At 36.6% G+C, this 19,914-nt stretch overlaps 1 long non-coding RNA gene across 2 annotated transcripts in view; it reads right to left on the minus strand.

The window, feature by feature from the left end:
• Positions 1 to 19,914, minus strand: part of LOC120526860 — an 80,622-nt gene that overhangs the window by 16,328 nt on the left and 44,380 nt on the right. Inside the window, exon 1 of one of the 2 annotated variants that reach the window (XR_005633202.1) lies at positions 7,248 to 7,334. The exons of the other annotated variant lie outside the window; for it this stretch is intronic. This is a non-coding gene — a long non-coding RNA (uncharacterized LOC120526860). Of the gene's footprint in view, positions 1 to 7,247; positions 7,335 to 19,914 lie in introns of those variants that run through there. 2 annotated transcript variants of the gene reach the window in all.

Genomic DNA, 19,914 nt, shown 5'->3' on the forward strand with positions numbered 1-19,914 from the left:
AAATACGTACAATGCAAGAAAAATAGTATACAGTAAATGTGTGTACAGTGACACTAAACGTACGTACATGTACTAAGTACTGTAAGTAGAAAATTAATTATGGTTACTCAACAACAATTACACGATGACTTGTCCGATAACAATGAGTTTAATTTTACTGCACAACAAAGGAGAGCGTTACAGCTCTTCCAAAGGAGCCACTTTAGGCGATTGTGTAGCACTGCCGTTGTTCTTCTTCTGGCAGTCTTCAATCCAAATCCCTAAAGCAGATTCCATCCAGACTACTGCCTTATTACATCCACTTACAACTCGTTTTGCACCCTGGTTAAAAGGACACTGCGGCCGTAGATCTTATATTCCTTTCCTACTTTTTTAAATAAAAAGAATCGTAGCCTCAAACAAATCCAAAACGTTTACCTTTTCGGCAATCATTAACATCTTCTGTTTGCGCTTGGGCACGGCCCCTGAAGCAGTAGCAGATCATTTTGGAGCCATAATGAAGGGCTTGACTATGCACAAAGATAAACGCAAAAGAGCACATCTCTTTACACAGCGAAACACGTTGATGCTGAATGAGCGAGACGAGACTTCCTGGTTAACACTGCATTCAGCATGCAGGAACTTAACTGCGTGCTCTGATTGGTTAGCTTCTCAGTCAGGAGAACTTAACTGCGTGCTCTGATTGGTTAGCTTCTCAGTCATCTGCCAATAGCGTCCCTTGTATGAAATCAACTGGGCAAAACAACTGAGGAAGCATGTACAGGAAGTAAAAAGACACATTGCCCGCAGAACCTGCAAAGTAGCGAAAAATCTGCGTTATATATTTAGTTATGCTTTCATATAAAATCCGCGATAGAGTGAAGCCGCGAAAGTCGAAGCGCGATTTTGTATGTGCACAAAACCACGCTTTTATCAAGGCTTCTTTTGAAATGAAATTTTCCTTCAATCTGTCGTAGCAACGCGCTTTCTTCCGACTGTTACATTTTTGTAGCTCTGATGTGTACATCAATGTAATCGGTGTACCAGGAAATCATGCATTGACAGAAGTTCCCCTTTGCTTGGAATGCAAAGTGTGATTAAATGCGTTATTTTTTAACGCGCTATGGAGCACATGCATCGAAGCTTCTCAGCTGTGCTTGTGCTAAGAAAAGGAAACATTTTAAAAATAACGTAACACGATTGTCAATGTAACCTTTTGTAAGCAGTGCCTGGAGGATTCAGAGTGTGGAGAAACTGTAGAGACAGCGTGTGTATTAACTTGTGGATTTTTCTGTGAGTATTTGGTGGCAGCTTCACAAAGTTGGTTCCTCAAGACTACGTTAGCTGCGGAGCTCAGCTCACAGCGAAATGAGGTGAATGGGAGGGGAGATGATGACATGACTCTCCCACTCACCTTAACTGTCAATCCCCCCACAAAGACAGTCTCTCGGAATTTGCATAAGCACAGCCCTTCACCAGTAATTTTAACTTAGTTACAAAGTGATCAAAACTCGTTTATATCCTGCGTCCTCTCATTAAACTTGTATCCCGCATTAGCCGTGGGCATGACAAATGCCAGCAGCAGCCTGTCTATGAACTTAATTTAAACTTTAGGTTTACACCGTGCTTTGTTTCCGAAGTAGCTGTACTCATGAATATGGTTGTATGTGTGACTCGGTCGCTTCTTATTGTTTCGCTGCCTTCTCAATTGTATAATGCATCTTTTCTTTAGCGCTTTTTGGAGCTCTTCCTTGTTTTCTACGTACAGAGTTGACAGTCAGTTTACGTGATTACGTGGGAGGCGTGATGATGTCACATGAAACTCCGCCCCCCACGGCCATTGAGCTCAACTCTATTACATTATATGGAGAAAAATAGGTTCCAGTTATGACCATTACACGTAGAATTTCGAAATGAAACCTGCCCAACTTTTGTAAGTAAGCTGTAAGGAATGAGCCTGCCAAATTTCAGCCTTCCACCCACACGGGAAGTTGGAGAATTAGTGATGAGTCAGTGAGTGAGTCAGTGAGTGAGTGATTGAGTGAGTGAGTGAGTCAGTGAGGGCTTTGCCTTTTATTAGTATAGATTTCATCTCATTATTCTTGATGAGATGAGGTGAAGCCTAAGATGTGCAAGAAATTTATTATCTTTAAATCTGTAAATTGTTCAAATATGTAACATAACTATACAAACTGAATGTTTGAATCCACCTCATCCTGAACATTTGATCTGAACCGGATTCGAGAGGAAGCCATAAGAAGTAACACTGCTTGTAAGAATTCAACCATAAAAAAGGTTGTGTTCTCTTATGCAGCCTCATGCACCGTGTTTGTGCATATTTTACATTTTTTATAGAATTTCTTTATTGTACATTTGTTTTAAAGTTAAAGTAATTGACTGTCAAATTAACTTTTGGCTGACAATAGTGAATATCTGAGTTTTATTTAAATGAAAGGATAAAACTGTGTTTAGTTGACATGAAAATAGACAGTGTTATTAACTTTAAAATTATAAGCTGCTTTGACTTAATTTGATCTCAGAATAAAATCTTAAATTATTATTACATATTACTAAAATATTTGAGTATACATATGCAGTGATTTAATTTGACTGCAGTGTAATAGTGCAAATCACTAACTTAAGTCTGAAAACGTATTATTTTAAGTTGTTAAACTTAATTTTTTGTGGCATCTTATTGCCACAGTTTTTTGTAGCTCTGCTAACTTATTCAGATTTATAGTGGTGAGCTTTAAACATAGCCCTACAATATCTATGTTTCTGCTGTGAGATAGAATACATACATTTATAATAGGCATGAGAGAATAACACCCCCAAAAAAAGCACATCAGCAGCATTCTAATGACTTTCAAGTTCAGTTAAACAAATCTTAACAATCTGGAAGCTTACTATAGTCTTCTTCTTTCGGCTGCTCCTGTTACGGGTTGCCACAGCAGATAATCTTTTTTCATATCTTTCTGTCCTCTGCATCTTGCTCTGTTACACCCATCACCTGCATGTCCCCTCTCACAACATCCATAAACGTTCTCTTAGGCCTTCCTCTTTTCCTCTTGCCTGGCAGCTCTATCTTTAACATCCCTTTCCTAATATACCCAGCATGTCTCCCCTGCACGTGTCCAAACCAAAGCAATCTCACCTCTCTGACTTTGTCTTCCAGCCATCCAACCTGAGCTGACCCTCTCATGTACTCATTTTTAATCAGGATCATCCTTGTCACATACAATGCAAATCTTATACATTTATTATTTATTTACTATTACGTAACAAGACCTTAACATATGCCTCTTTGAGTGTTCATAACACTGGCAAAGCATCAATAAAGTGCTTATTCATCTCTGCAATGTGATCTACGAACAAAACTTCACTTCAGTGGTCTGAGTTGGTTTAAACGAGACACATTTTTCTTGATATTACATATTTAGTATAAGACCTGTGAATTTCATATTAACAAGTAATTCTACCATCATGTCAATATAGCCAACTGCTGAGATGAATGCCTTATCTAACAATGTTTTATAAGTGTTATGAAGACCAAAAGAAGCAATTGCTGAGGTTGTTGAGGCTTGTTATATAAGAGTAAACAAACAATAGAATTATTTTTACAGTATGTAAACTAGTGGTACCAATGAATTGAAGGTTTTTACTTTTTTGTTGTTTTCTTTAGAACTTGAAATGGAAGGAAATAACAGCTTGTACTATAGTTTGAAAGCTTCTTAAGGGGTTCTCATTTTAAAGTATGCAGATACCAATGAAAATAGCTAGGGAAGAACTTCGTATTGTAGCTTTATTCAGTATTGAAACTTCAGTCAAACACACAGATGTTAAGGTTAGGGTTAGCTTTGTTTTGCTCCATTGGCATCTCCTTCAGATTAAAATAACTTGAAGGTGTGTTCCTCTGAAGTGCTCAGTTGAGGGGAGCAGGAGTGTAGACGGTTTGATGGGAAAGAAAACAAAATACTGGGTAAGTGAGCTGGATTAAAGCCATACATGACCTGTGCTCTACTGAGTGCAGCTGATCCTGTACAAGCTAATCTTTAAGCTGTTTAAAAGTGTGTTTTCTCTATGGCTTATTCAGCACCATAGAATGAAAGTGCAGCAAAATTTACCACAATATGTAAAGAATTTTGGACAGTGGTGGAGAACAGGGGTGGTTAGGCATCTCCATTGAAAATAAACATATGTGCACTACTGGTCAGAAGTTTTACAACACTTCAGTTTTTCTTCATATTTAATCAGTTGAAATGCAATGAATTACCTAAAATGGTAAAGTGCCAGGGGTTTAAATTTAAAGTTAAAGTTAGCAAAAACTGAAAAAAAGGAAATTTCAGACTATTACAAATGGACCTTCTTCATTGAACAACTAATAGGTTACAACCTATAGATGTTCTTCAGCAATTAAAATAAATTAAGCCTTGCAAGTTAAAATAAACAATTTGCAAAGGTGTCCCAAACTATGTTGATTACTTAAAATCCCTTTGTTGGTCTTAAAGCTGAGTTGGAAAAGACTGTTGTTACTACAGCAAAAGGAAATTAACAAATTAAATGAAACAGAGCATTATTACCCATAGAAGTGTAGTCCTTTCAATTTCAATTACAAAAATTGTCTCTACATTTAAAAGCTTAACCTAATCTATCCTCCTTAGGATAGACAAAATTTGCCCTGCCAAAGTTACTCTTAACAATTTTAGTCTTTGCATCCATACTTTTATAAAACATTGAGAACTGTATTATATTATTGTCACTTGACCCCAGTGCTTCAATCACCTCTACACTCACAATTCTATCTTGATTATTACAGCATACTAAATCCAGACAAGTTTCACCCTGTGTGGCTGCTTTAACATACTGTGTTAATAAACAGTCACTGATTACTTCTAAAAGCTCTTGTGCTCCGCAATTTGCAGGGTTATCCCAGTTAATATTCAGATAATGAAAGTCCCGGGTGACACAGTGGCGCAGTGGTAGCGCTGCTGCCTCTGCAGTTAGGAGACTCAGGTTTGCTTCCTGGGTCCTCCCTGCGTGGAGTTTGCATGTTCTCCCCGTGTCTGCGTGGGTTTTCTCCGGGCGCTCCGGTTTCCTCCCACAATCCAAAGACATGCAGGTTAGGTGGATTGGCGATTCTAAATTGGCCCTAGTGTGTGCTTGGTGTTTGTGTGTGTCCTGTGGTGGGTTGGCACCCTGCCCAGGACTGGTTCCTGCCTTGTGCACTGTGTTGGCTGGAATTGGCTCCAGCAGACCCCCGTGACCCTGTATTTGGATTCAGCGGGTTAGAAAATGGATGGATAATGAAAGTCCCTTAGGAATGTAATTTCCCCCTGTTAACTTGCCTTTTTAATATTACTAAAACGATATTAGAATTAGAATTGATATCTGCATTGGGTGGTCTATGACACACTCCTAAAATAAGGCCTCTTTCCATAATGCTTTCCAGATGAAGCTACATGTCCGTACTTTGGTGGTTCATTGTCAAACATGCGTTTTCTGTTCTGTCTATCCTTCCTAAAAATATGTATTCCTCTATGTTATACTCATCCCTACCTTTGTTATTTAGCCAGGTTTCCGTTATCGCTATAATATCATAATTACGCTCTGCTACATACAGCTCCACTCACTTGCCTTGTTCTGATACATCTAGCATTAAGGTAAGTTATTTATAATGTGTTACTCCTTTTAACTTTAAATGTTGGGTTAGAATTTACATTACTACACATTTTTATTTTTACACCATTGTTTGTTTTTCCATGTATAATTCTAAACCTGGCCTGTCCTAAACTCCCTACCCCCATTCCCTAGTTTAACACTAAAATCCCTGAAGCCTACAAAATTATTTGTAATGCCAGGCCACCTTAAATTTCCTTGCACTTCCTCATCAGCATCTTTGTTGTGCAAATGTGTCAATCAGCACTGCAAACAGGTAGCCTGCTCACTCATCTCTCACTGAGGCAGGTGAAGTCAAGTTAGATGCAAAATTCTCAGAGCTGAAGTTTCTTTAGTTGGAATTTAGGTGTCTGGAATTGTATGAGAAAATAATATATTTGTATTTGGAATACATGCATGTTCTGTGTTTACAACAATCCGTGTAAATGTAGAATGACAGGAAATGAGAGGCAAGAAATGTTGAACACATAACTAAAACAACTTTTTTTATGTAATGACAAAATGCTGACGTGAACTGTATAATGTGTGAAGACTGAAGTCCAAATATCAAATAAACACTTTCGCAAAAGGTATAACAAAACAAGTGTGTTTTCTCAAAAATATAACCGGAGAAAAGGAAATAATTCAATTTACAGGTTGCAGTCAATGTGTTGAAAACCGAAGCACAAACTGAACATATCAGCTTGGCTGGTGCAGAGGCAAGAATTGCTGCTTCATAATCAAAAGGGTGCAGGTTCGAGCCCAGGTCCTCCACACATTTACCGTTTTCAGTATTAAGCTGCTATTATTATTACTTTTATATAATAAAAACACATTTGATTTGAGTCTGTAACACTCAGTATAAGCTTTTGCTGTAACCACCTTAAAATCCAAGCTACATGGCATTTCAACAATTTCATTGTAAATTTGGTTGGAATAGGGTGGCAAAAAATGTGTCATGAAAGTTCATGAAATTTTGCATGGATATTAAAACATAAAATGTAGACTTTAAGCCCTTTCAAATGTACCATCCAGAAACTAAGTTGAAACAGGGCTGGGGTGGAGATGAAGTCCAAAGACATTATTACACACAAACCACTCAATGGAGGTAATAAATTTGGCATACATTAATAATGTGAGATTAAGCATCTATTCATGAAACCATACTAAACCAAGAAATGCAAAAAAGCAGCATTCATTGTTTCCACCCAGCTAAGAATTACAGCAATTTTGGAATCCAATTATACACCAAAAGAACAAATGACAAAAGGGTCAAAATTACATTAACCCCACTCGCCAAGTGCCTTGGCTAGCCTTATAAGATAACCGACATATCCAAACATAAGTTCTTCAATATTATCCAGGTACCCGAAGTATGGCAAAGCAATATGTTTTTAAAAATATTAAAAGTAGTTGTTGATTGACACTTAATTTCTTAGGTCTTAATTCATATTAACACCCTGATAATTATAATAAATATAATAAAAAAAAATGCCAATGAAGAGGCTGTCAAGAAAGAAACAATCAATGTAGGCAGTTTAATGAATGTATTAAATTCACTTTGATGGAAAATAACATCATACAAATATTATTCAAGATTGATTTCTATTTACCTTAGACAGTAGTTTATCATAGGCAGCAGCATGTTACCTTATAAAGATTTCCTTCTTTTCCAGGTTATCAAAGTCAAAATTTTATAAAGTTATGCTGAAAAATACAAAAAGCATTTTATACACTGAAATGTTTCACATAATGAAATTTGGTTAGACTAATAAATGTTGAATGTAATGCACAGTTAATTTCAAGACTATTGCTCAACTAGCTTATATAACATTTAAATTATGAATTTTTACCTAATCCTAATTAGGTTAATTAGATGTGATTACATCTTGCCTAAAGAAGGGGCCTGAGTTGCCGCGAAAGCTTGCATATTGTAATCTTTTAGTTAGCTGATAAAAAAGTGTAATTTTGCTTGACTTCTCACTACATTTATAATGGCTAGCATGGTACAACACCCTACTACTACCTAATCCTAAAAAATCTGAAATTCCAAACATAAAAAGCATTAAATCATTTATTTTCATCCATCCATCGTCTAACCCGCTGAATCCGAATAGGGTCACGGGGGTCTGCTGGAGCCAATCCCAGGGCACAAGGCAGGAACCAATCCTGGGCAGGGTGCCAACCCACCGCAGGACACACACAAACACACCAAGCACACACCAAGCGTCAATTTAGAATCACCAATCCACCTAACCTGCATGTCTTTGGATTGTGGGAGGAAACCGGAGCGCCCGGAGGAAACCCACGCAGACACGGGGAGAACATGCAAACTCCACGCAGGGAGGGCCCGGGAAGTGAACCCGGGTCTCCTAACTGCGAGCAGCAGCGCTACCACTGCACCACCATCATTTATTTTCAGATATTTTAAAATATCAGTTATTTTAATGTGTAAAGAACTTGTCATCTATTTTTCTAAATTCTATAACAGGGCCTATTAAGCACAAGAAGCATTTACATTTGAATACCATACGTGGCCAGGCATACGTATGTACACACAGATCCTCAAAACAAATTGCCAGTTCAGGATTAATATGTTTGCTAACTTTTCTTCATTCTTCTATTTCCCTGTGTAAAAACCATGCAGGCATGTGCAGAGTGTTCAGCATTTCAAAGACAACTATATTGGGCTTCGATTCATATTCAGGTTCCTCAAGCTATATACAGCATGTATTTTTCTACTTTGTTCACAAACTGTTCTATGAAAAGCTCATACCAATAAATGACAGTTTCAATAATAAAATAAACCATTCAGTTCTGCTGAGAACCCATTATGGAAACAGAGAGGAAGGTAAAGGATCACAATAATAAAAAAAAAAAATACAGTACTGATTAAAAGTTCTATACTATATACCTGTATTATAGTTTATTTTTTATTCAGGCTATGGAAATTTTCTAGATTTATGCACTACTAATTGAACATAATACAAAGGATATTTGTACATAGGGATGTTATAGCTAGAATACATTTCTCTTTCAATACATGGAATAGTAGTTGTAGTTGAGGTCTCATAGCTCAAGCAGACTGGATTTGATTCCATGCTCATTCGTTGCATGCTTGACATTTTGTATATTTTCCTCGAAATATACAAATGTTCTGTCTGGACACCCCAGCTTCTTTACACTTCACAAAGATGTATGTTTAATGTTAACTTGGAACTCCCAATTAGCTCAGTATGATTAGGTCTGCAGTATTGTGCCCCTTGACTGAAAAGTATCCAGTCCAGAGTTGGTTACATCAATGTATATAAAGCTTCCAGGCAAAGATACTTTATCTTACAAATGTGATATGGAAAATGTAGTTCATAAATATATAAATGTATGATTTTAACTGTCAAAAGGAGCAGCTTTTAGTGTCCATTTTAAAGTACATTTTTAAAGAAAATTATACAAAGCAAAATTTTAAATCATTAAGTATACAGTACTTTGTTTATGCCTTTATAAAAGTGCCATCTAGTGGCCCACACTGTAATATCACTAATGAAATAGAGACCACTATATCTGTAACTTTGGAAAGTTTAATAGATACTAAATACACTTAAACAAAATGCTTATTTTAAAGAGAGTACATTTATTCTCAAATATCAACTGCAAAAATGATATTTCTATGATATTGCTTTTATAAAAGCAAAGCCACAAAAATTATCACTGATTATTGTCTCATGTAGTTTTACTGCATCACACACATTTTTACGTTACTCTTAATGTGATTCAGAAATTGGCTTTATGATATTTATTTATTTTTTATATAATTGATTTTATTGCAATCACACAAAATTCTATACAATTTGATCAATTTTTACAAAAATAGGATTAAAAACAAACAACCACCCCTGAGAGCATGACCAGCAGAGTAAAACTTAAAGCTAGTAAAATCAGTAAATACATGAATTAATAACTAAATAAAAATAATTGAGAAGAAAAAGAAATGGGGAGAAAATCTGCTTCCTCAGTGCTTTAAAAGCTTATTCTAAAATGTTATTGATTAGATCCTGCCAGGTTTTGAAAAAGTTCTACACAGATCCTTTAAGTGTGAATTTGATATTTTTTTTCAGTTTCAAATAGTATATGACATCAGTTACCCACCTGACTTAACAGAGGAGAGTTAGGATTCTTCCAGTTGAGCAAGATAAGTCTATGTGCCAATAGTGTAGTAAAGGCAATCACAGTTTGTTAGTCCTTCTCCACTTTAAGCCCATCTGGAAGTACACCATACCTGCTAATGGATTAGGAGGGATTGTGACACCAAGGCTGTCTGAAAGGCATTTAAAGATTTTGGTCCAGAATGATGTTAATTTGGTGCAGGCCCAAAACATGTGAACCAGTGCGGCTGGAACTTGATTGCAGTGTTCGCAGGTTGGATCTTGCCCTGGAAACATTTTGGACAATTTTAAACGAGACAGATGTGCTCTATATATAATTTTGAGTTGAATAATTGTATGCTTTGCACATATGTAGCTTGAGTGAATTCTCTACATTGCTACCTTCCACTGCTTTTCTGAGATGTTCAAGTGAGAGAAATGTGCTGCTAGAAAGTTAAATTTGGAATGTAATTGATGTTGTCCATGTACAGATCTCTAATTGATTTAATCCCAAAAGTTTCCCAGATATTAAAAACTGCACATGTTTGAGAGGGTGGAAAAAGGTGGTTCTCCTGCAGAGGTGCCACAGATAAAAGCTTCTCTATTTTAAAATGCTTCCTACATTGGTTCCATATTCTGAGTGAGTGAAGCACAATTGTGTTGTTAGTATATTGGCAATAACTTGCATTTGTTGGGGCACAAAGCAAGGAATATAAAGAAGTACTGCAGGATTTTATTTTTTATTGCAGACCAAGCCTGTGTATGTTCATCTATTTGTGACTGTGTGTTATGTATATGTAAGAATTTAAGACTAAATATAAGGTCTATTTAATGTTACCAATAAGTGCATTGAATGTGTGATGTGCCTGCACCTTGGTATTAAGGCGCACGTTACTGCTGGAAATTGTTACACACATAAAGTGATGGAAGTTTGATAATTGCTGCATTTGTGTCTGTCTTTATTAATATACTAGTATACTGTTGGTTTAAGTATAAAAACACAACACGATAAACCTCTGTCATTATCAGAATTACTGGATGCTATAAAGTCACTCCAAGGTGGAAAAGCAGCAGGCCCTGACGGCTACCCTGCAGAGTTTTACAAGAAATTCTCCGCTCAGCTAGCTCCCCTCCTATTAGCAACATTTACAGAAGCCAGAGATAACCAATCTCTTCCACAAACCTTTCGCCAAGCACTAATCACTGTCTTCCCAAAACAAAATAAGGACTTATTACAATGTGCATCATACAGACCAATTTCACTTCTGAATAACGACGTTAAAATACTCTCTAAAATCATAGCTAGAAGGATGGAGAAAGTGCTCCCCTCAGTAATATCACAAGACCAAACTGGATTTATTAGGGGCCGACACTTATCTTCAAATCTTCGACGCCTGTTTAATGTAATATACTCACCAACTAAATCAAACACCCCAGAAATATTATTATCATTGGATGCAGAAAAAGCATTCGACATGATTGAATGGAAATACCTTTTACTATTTTGGAGAAGTTTGGGTTTGGCCCGAACATTTGTGCATGGATTAAATTACTGTATACTAACCCAGAAGCTTCAGTTTGCATCAATAACATTTGCTCAGACTACTTTAAACTAGAACGTGGCACAAGACAAGGATGCCCTTTGTCACCACTGCTGTTTGCAATTGCCATTGAACCACTGGCAATACATTGTCGAAATACTGATCAGATAAAGGGGATTAGCAGAGAAGGACTGGAACAGAAAATCTCATTATATGCAGATGACATGGTACTGTATATATCGGACCCAGAAAATTCTGTGCCTGCAGTCTTAGCAGCACTCACAGAATTTCAAAAGCTCTCTGGTCTCAGAATTAATCTGAATAAAAGTGTACTCTTTCCGGTGAATTCGCAAGCATATAATATTAGATTAGACACCCTTCCTTTTATCATTGCAGAACAGTTTAAATACCTCGGGGTAAACATCACAAGTAAACATAAAGCTCTTTATCAACAAAATTTCGTCGTCTGCATGGAAAAAATTAAACAAGACTTGCATAGATGGTCAACCCTTCATCTCACACTAGCTGGAAGAATTAACACTGTTAAGATGAATATTCTTCCTAAGCTCCTTTTTATTTCAAAACATACCAATATACATTAATAAATCGTTCTTTAAGCAATTAGATTCAACAATAACCTCATTTATTTGGAATTCTAAACATCCACGCATCAAAAGAGCGACCCTACAAAGACAAAAGGCAGAAGGCGGCATGGCTCTACCTAACTTCCAGTTTTATTACTGGGGGCAAATATACAGTCGATAAGAACCTGGACACAAATAGAAGAACATACACAGGCATGGACCGCAATAGAAGTAAAATCCTGCAGTACTTCTTTGTATTCCTTGCTTTGTGCTCCAATAAACACACGTTATCGGCAATACACTAATAACCCAATTGTGCTCCACTCACTTAGAATCTGGAACCAATGTAGAAAGCATTTTAAGACGGAGAAGCTTCTTTCTGTGGCACCCTGCAAAAGAACCACCTCTTTCAACCCTCACAAACATATGCAGTTTTAATATCTGGAAAAATTTGGAATTAACTTGCTTAGAGATCTTTATATAGACAACGTCTTTGCATCCTATGAACAATTACATTCCAAATTTAACATTCCAGCTACAAATTTCTTTCACTATCTTCAAATCAGGAACTTTGTTAAACAGAACCTTCCAGATTTTCCTCATCTTGCACCCTCATCCACGCTGGAAAAATTATTGCTCAATTTCAAGGAGTTAGACTCCATCTCTACAATATATAAAATCCTTTTACAATCCCTTCCTTTCAAAGATCCAAGAGGACACTGGGAAAATGATCTCTCAATTAATATATCAGAAAAGGAGTGGAAAGTAGCAATGCAGAGAATTCACTCGAGCTCCATATGTGCAAAGCATACAATTATACAACTCAAAATTATATATCGAGCACATCTGTCTCGACTAAAACTCTCAAAATGTTTCCAGGGCATGATCCAACCTGTGAACGCTGCAAATTAGCTCCAGCCTCACTAGGTCACATGTTCTGGGCCTGCTCCAAATTAACATTATTCTGGACAAAAATTTTTAATTACCTCTCAGACAGTCTTGGACTCACAATCCCTCCTAACCCATTAACAGCTGTGTTTGGGGTTCTTCCAGAGGGTCTTAAAGTGGAGAAAGACAAACAAATTGTGATTGCATTCACTACACTTTGGCACGCAGACTTATTCTGATAAACTGGAAGAACCCAAACTCTCCTCTTTTAAGTCAGTGGGAAACTGATGTGTTATATTATTTAAAATTGGAAAAAATCAAATACTCAGTTAGAGGATCTGTGCAGACTTTTTCAAAACATGGCAGGATCTAATCAGTAATATTTTGAAATGATTTTATAAAGCACAGAGAATTTGTTGATTTAGGTATTTTTAAAAGCCTTAAATTTTACACCGTTTGGCTTGCTCTCTCTCTCAAGGGTGGGGATCGATCTGTTCTTAGCATAATTCTTTTTTGTAAAACTTGATTGCTATGTATTGATTGTAATAAAATTAATAAAAAAAAAAAAAAAAAAAAACACAACACCGTGTCCAGGTTTTTATAGCTTGTATGTTTGCTGCCCAGTAATAAAACTGAAAGTTACTGTAGGTAGAGCCATGCCACCTTCTGCCTTAGGTCTTTTTAGGGTTGCTCTTTGGATACTTGGATGTTTTGAATTCCAAATAAATGAGGTTATGGTTGAATTTAATTTCTTAACAAATGATTTATTGAGGGCGGCACAGTGGCGCAGTGGCGCAGTGGTAGCGCTGCTGCCTCACAGTTAGGAGACCCGGGTTCGCTTCCCGGGTCCTCCCTGCGTGGAGTTTGCATGTTCTCCCTGTGTCTGCGTGGGTTTCCTCCCACAATCCAAAGACATGCAGGTTAGGTGGATGGGCGATTCTAAATTGGCCCTGGTGTGTGGGTGTATTTGTGTGTGTCCTGCGGTGGGTAGGCACCCAGCCCAGGATTGGTTCCTGTGTTGGCAGACCCCCGTGACCCTGTGTTTGGAATCAGCGGGTTAGAAAATGGATTGATGAATATTGGAATGTTTTGAAATAAAAAAAGAGAAGCTTAGTAAGGATATTCATCTTAACAATGTTAATTCTTCCAGGTAAAATGAGATGAAGGGTTGACCATCTATGCAAGTCTTGCTTAATTTTTACAGTTTTACATACAGACGGTGAAATTTTGTTGATAAAGAGCTTTATGTTTACTTGTGTTGCTTACCCCTAGATATTTAAACTGATCTGCAATGATAAAAGGGAAGATGTCCAATCTAATATTGTGTGCTTGAGAATTCATTGGAAAGAGGACACTTTTAGTCAAATTAATTCTGAGATCAGAAATCTTTATGATATTTAAACAATGCAAAATTAAACCTATAAAAACACACATGCACACATACAACCAATTAAATCACCATGGTACAGTCAAAGCAAAATTCACAGCTGAGGATTATGAGTTGGGGTTTCAAACAAAACCTCTAAACATATTGAGAAAGGAACTTTAAAGGAATACTCTTTTTATATGTTACTTATCCCATGTACTTTGTATACAGTGTTCAAGAAAAGTTACTAATCTCATGTTTTCTTGGAGAAAGTACCTAAGAGAGATTCTCATAAATGGGATCGATAGGTGACCAATGTTGGGCAGTGGCAAACGTTGTGAAAAATGGCCATGTTAAAAAAGAGATAAAAACTCACATTATTCATGTTGAATAATCCATATGTCTTTTACACACTTTTTATACACATTACTGAGCTTCTGGCTCTATTGTTCTTATATTGATGTAGTCCACACTCACACAAAGGTATTCTCTGCATCCAAAAAAAAATATTAAATAACAGGGTCATTAAGCACGACGGATTTAAACTTGAATACCATATATTGTCAGCCATAATTATGTACACACCAATCCTGAATAGAAATGCCCAGTTCAGGACTGCCATGGAATCTAATATTTTTGTTCTATTTTCTTCTTTCTTCAGTTTCCCAGTGTAAAAAACATGCAAGCATGTACAGAGTGTTCAACATAAAAAGCTAACTAGATTTCAAATTAAATGTTTTTTCTTATTGTTCATAAGGCAAAAAGAAACTTGCTTGTCAAAAATAAAATGTTGCTTGTTAAGATGTTCTGATTATTTAAAAGCCAAACTCAGGCTAACCTGAGACAAGATGCACATGCAGACTGCCATATTATAAAAAGATTTTCACTCTCTTTCAAAATACTAAAATCTTTTCAAATGAAATTATATTTTTAACAACGTATACACTCTCCCATACTATAAACATGGTATAAAAGACTCTTACATCTGGAGAATCTTGATTTCCGCTGCTTGCACTTCTGAGGATTACCACAAAGCAAATAGCTTAGATGAAATCTGGTTTCCTCCTTAAAGAAGATGCACATGTACATTTTAAACTCAGTTAATCTCTACATAGAAAACATTATCTGTTACCTGAAAACTGAACAATATTAAGGACATCTCATACTATGATCATTACAACTTTGCAGTAGGGTCCTGTATACCATTTTAATGACTTCAGTTGCCTCAAATATTCCCCAGACTGGCTCAGCGTAAGTTTGCCTGTTGGTCTGTTTCTTACCTTGTATCAATGTTTCTGTTTAGACTCCTATACTATGCAATATAAACTGAAAATGCACGTTTGGAAAATGAAGGCAGTATTTTCATCATCATTTAAATTGATTACTACTGTCCAAATTAATGTACACTTAAGTATTTTAATAAAAAAAATAGCTTGTTCCACTGAAAAACCTGAAAATCTCATACTAGGTTAGTTAGTGTATTTAAACCCAAATAACTTGCAGGTTTAAGTATTGTGACAATATGCAAGCTGTCATATCTGATTATTTCAAATAATCAGATGCACTTAGTCTCTTACTAGATGTTCAAAGCTCTGCTGTCACCTCTGTTAGGTCAAAGGTTACTACAAACTCACTACAATGTCAGAAAGGCTCCACCTCTTTTATTCCTAGAGTGGTGCTTTCATCATCTGTTATTAAACAGATCCTAAAGTATTGGTGGATGGTATGATAATACAGCTGAACAGACAAACTGAACATGACTGTATAGGAAGTCACTTATTTTTTAATAAAAATGTACACAAATAATTGTTAATGTACACAGATAATTATTAATGTATACACTTTCTTTGCTATAACAAACAGGGTGATTACATACATTTTCTTTGCAGTCCAATCATTCATAGAATGAAATAAACCATCCACCCATCACTGCAATTAAAACTTTTTTTTTTACAATTCATTTGAAATACACACATTTTTGATAGATCCACAGCTAGTAGCAAAAGCTGCTACCCTTAGAACTGATTATCTGGCAAGAAAGTGTAATCATCCAGATGTCCATGGAAACCCTAATTGAAATAGTTTTCCCAGCCAAGTAAATTGCGTAAAATTTAATAAAAAAAAATCTAATTTGGGCTTCATAGCACAGGACTGTGACAGGAACAAATATTATTGTGTGAAAACAGTCACATTATATCTTTATTATAATTTGCCAGAAGGCCTGTCAGAAAGTGCTGATCCAAGTGATAGATCAAAAGCTGAAAATGTTGGTTGTTTTTGACACACGGAAGAACCTTATTTCTAGAGTTAACCATGGTGGTGACATCATAAGGCTATATAAATATTTAATTGGGTGGAAAACTTGTGGAAAAGACCATTAAAACAATACAGCAACATTCTGATCAATCCTGAAATAAACCTTACTGAAGTCAGAGTAGGTATTGTTACTTTAGAATACATTAGTCCTGTATCACAGAGATAGGCAGCATCGGTCCTGGAGGGCTGCAATGGCTGCATTTTTTCATTTCAACCCAATTGTTTAATTAGAATTCAATGATTGCCAATCTCAGAACTTATTTAATTTTATGGCATGGTTGTCTGCAGTGTAATGTTCTTATATCGTAGATGTTTTCCTTTCCAAGGAAGCCTAACATGGACAATTTTCAGTCTGTCATATTTTTCTCTCAAGTGTTTTATTAAACCAAATAGTGCATGATGAATCCACATAAGTGTAAATTGAAGCAAGCTTGATGTAGAACTGCTGGCTCCTTTGTCATTTTCATTTAATTGCCAATAAGGAGCCATTAAAACCACTGAATGCAGCTGTTTAAGACTGAAATAAGCAATTAAGTGGGGAACCTTAACAAAAGAGACCACAAAAAGGAAACAGAAAAATGTCATTTGACCAATAAGTGCTTCATCAACAATAATTGACTTTTCATTAAGAAACTTGTTTGGAACAAAAACCTGCAGCCACTGCAGCCCTCCATGACTGACTTTACCTACCCCTGCTGTAGCAGGATAATTATATAATATACACAATTCTAATACTAAAGTACAACTTTAAGCTAGTAAAGGGTATTTTTAAATAAAAGTGGAAGCCAAGGAATACCAACTTGAAAAATAACATCCCTTTCAAGACTGTAGCAACATCAACTACTACGACAACATTTATTTACATAGCACATTTTCATACAAACAATGTAACTCAAAGTGCTTTACATGATGAAGAAAGAGAAAAAAGACAGAATAAATAATTAAAATTAGGAAACCTTAATTAACAATAATAAAAGTAAGGTGGGCGGCACGGTGGCACAGTGGGTAGCGTTGCTGCCTCGCAGCTAGGAGACATGGCTCGCTTCCCAGGTCCTCCCTGCGTGCAGTTTGCATGTTCTCCCCATGTCTGCGTGGATTTCCTCCGGGTGCTCCGGTTTCCTCCCACAGTCCAAAGACATGCAGGTTAGGTGCATTGGCGATCCTAAATTGTCCCTAGTGTGTGCTTGGTGTGTGTGTGTGTGTGGTGCCCTGCCCGGTGTTTGTTTCCTGCCTTGTGCCCTGTGTTAGGACCCAGTAGTTAGGATATAGTGGGTTGTATAATGGATGAATGGATAGATAAAAGTAAAGTCCAATGGCCAGGGAGGACAGAAAAAAAAAAACTCCAGACAGCTGGAGAAAAAAATAAAATCTGCAGGGGTTCCAGGCCACGAGACCACCCAGTCCCCTCTAGGCATTCTACCTAACATAAATTACATCAGTCCTCATTGTATTCAGGGTTCTCTTCGGAAGAATTTGATGATGATGGTCATGTGGACTTCTGGCCTTTAATCCATCAATGTAAAGACATCACGGTGCTTTGATTAGGTGGAGGTGGCGCAGATCGCTACCACAGAAAACCAGAAAAAGAACAGAAGAGAAAGTAGGGGTTAGTACAGGTTTTGGAGCCACCATGAATAATAATGATAATTAATTGAATATACAGAGCATGAGCTATGAGAAAGCCATATTAAAGTAATGTGTTTTCCGCAGTGTTTTAAAGTGCTCTACTGTATTAGCCTATCAAATTCTTATTGGCAAGCTATTCCAGATATTAGGTGCATAATAGCAGAAGGCCGTCTCAGCACTTCTTTTTAGTTTAGCTCTTGGAATTCTAAGTAGACACGCATTTGAAGATCTAAGGTTACGATTTGGAGTGTAAGGCATAAGACATTCTGAAATATGGAGTGAGATTATTTAAGGCATTTTAAACCATAAGTAGTATTTTAAAGTCAATTCAATTCTAAAGGTAACCAATGTAGTGACATCAAAACTGGAGTCATGTGCCCGGATTTTCGTTTCCGAGTTAAGATTCTAGCAGCTGCATTCTGCACTAGTTGCAATCGATTGATTTCATTTTTGGGTAGTCCTGAGAGGCGTGCATTACAGTAATCTAGCCGACTGAAAACAAAAGTGTGAACTAATTTTTCAGTATCTTGCAGTGTTATAAGAAGTCTAACTTTTGCTATATTTCTTAAGTGAAAAAATGTTATCCTAGTAATCTCATTTATATGTGATTTTAAAATTCAGGTCAAAGTCAATAGTTATCCCTAAATTCTTTACCCCCTGTCTTGACATTTAATCCTAATGCATCAAGTTTATTTCTAATGACCTCATTATATCCATTATTGACAATCACTAAAATTTCTGTTTTCTCTTTATTTAGTTTGAGAAACTTACTACTCATCCATTCGGAAACACAAGTGAGACATTGTGTCAGTGAATCAAGAGTGTCAGGGTCGTCAAGTGCTATTGATAAATACAGCTGTGTGTCATCGGCTTAGCTGTGGTAGCTCACGTCATGCCGCGAGATAATCTGACCTAATGGAAGCATGTAAATCAAAAAGAGCAGCAGACCCAGGATAGAGTCTTGTGGAACACCATATAGAATATAATGGGTCTTTGAAGTATAATTACCACAACTTACAAACAATTTTCTACCTGCCAGGTAGGATTCAAACCAATTTAAGACATTGCCAGAGAGTTTCAAATGCGGCACTCGGATCTAAGAGGATGAGAACAGATAAACGGCATCTGTCTGCATTTACCCGCAAGTCATATACTACTTTAACGAGTGCAGTTTCTGTACTGTGATTTGTTCTGAAACCCAACTGAAACTTATCAAGAATAACATGTTTATTGAGGTGATCATCAAGCTGCATAATGACTGCCTTCTCTAGAATGTTACTTAAGAAAGACAGGTTAGACATAGGTCTCAAAGTTTCAAAAGTAGAGGAGTCAAGATTATTTTTCTTGAGCAAGGGTTTAACTACAGCAGTCTTAAGACAGCCTGGGATGACCCCCGTATCTAATGACGAGTTAACTATGTCAAGAATAATACTCAGTTAGCATGCCCGATACGTCTTTGAAAAAAATTGTTGGTATTGGGTCAAGGACACAGGTGGTGGGTCTCAGTTGAGAAATTATTTTATATAAATCAGGTAAATCTATCAAAATCCAAACATTTTCTTCCCATACCAAGGAGCTATGGCCAAGTCTCTCCCTAGCTTATTAGCAACTGGGTTTCATTATCTTTAATAAAGGATTAGAAGATATACAGATGAAGCCATTCAGAATGATTTGGCAATAGAGGCAGAATTCTACACGCAGTAGTAACGTTTCAATTTCATTTACTTTGTATGAAACTAAGTAAAGACATTATTCTGTATTATTCATTACATAAAAGCTTACAGGTTCTAGTAGTTTTGTAAGTGATTTCAAACAGC

Source organism: Polypterus senegalus, chromosome 3 (assembly GCF_016835505.1).
Source record: "Polypterus senegalus isolate Bchr_013 chromosome 3, ASM1683550v1, whole genome shotgun sequence".
Classification (NCBI taxonomy): Eukaryota; Metazoa; Chordata; class Cladistia; order Polypteriformes; family Polypteridae; genus Polypterus; species Polypterus senegalus.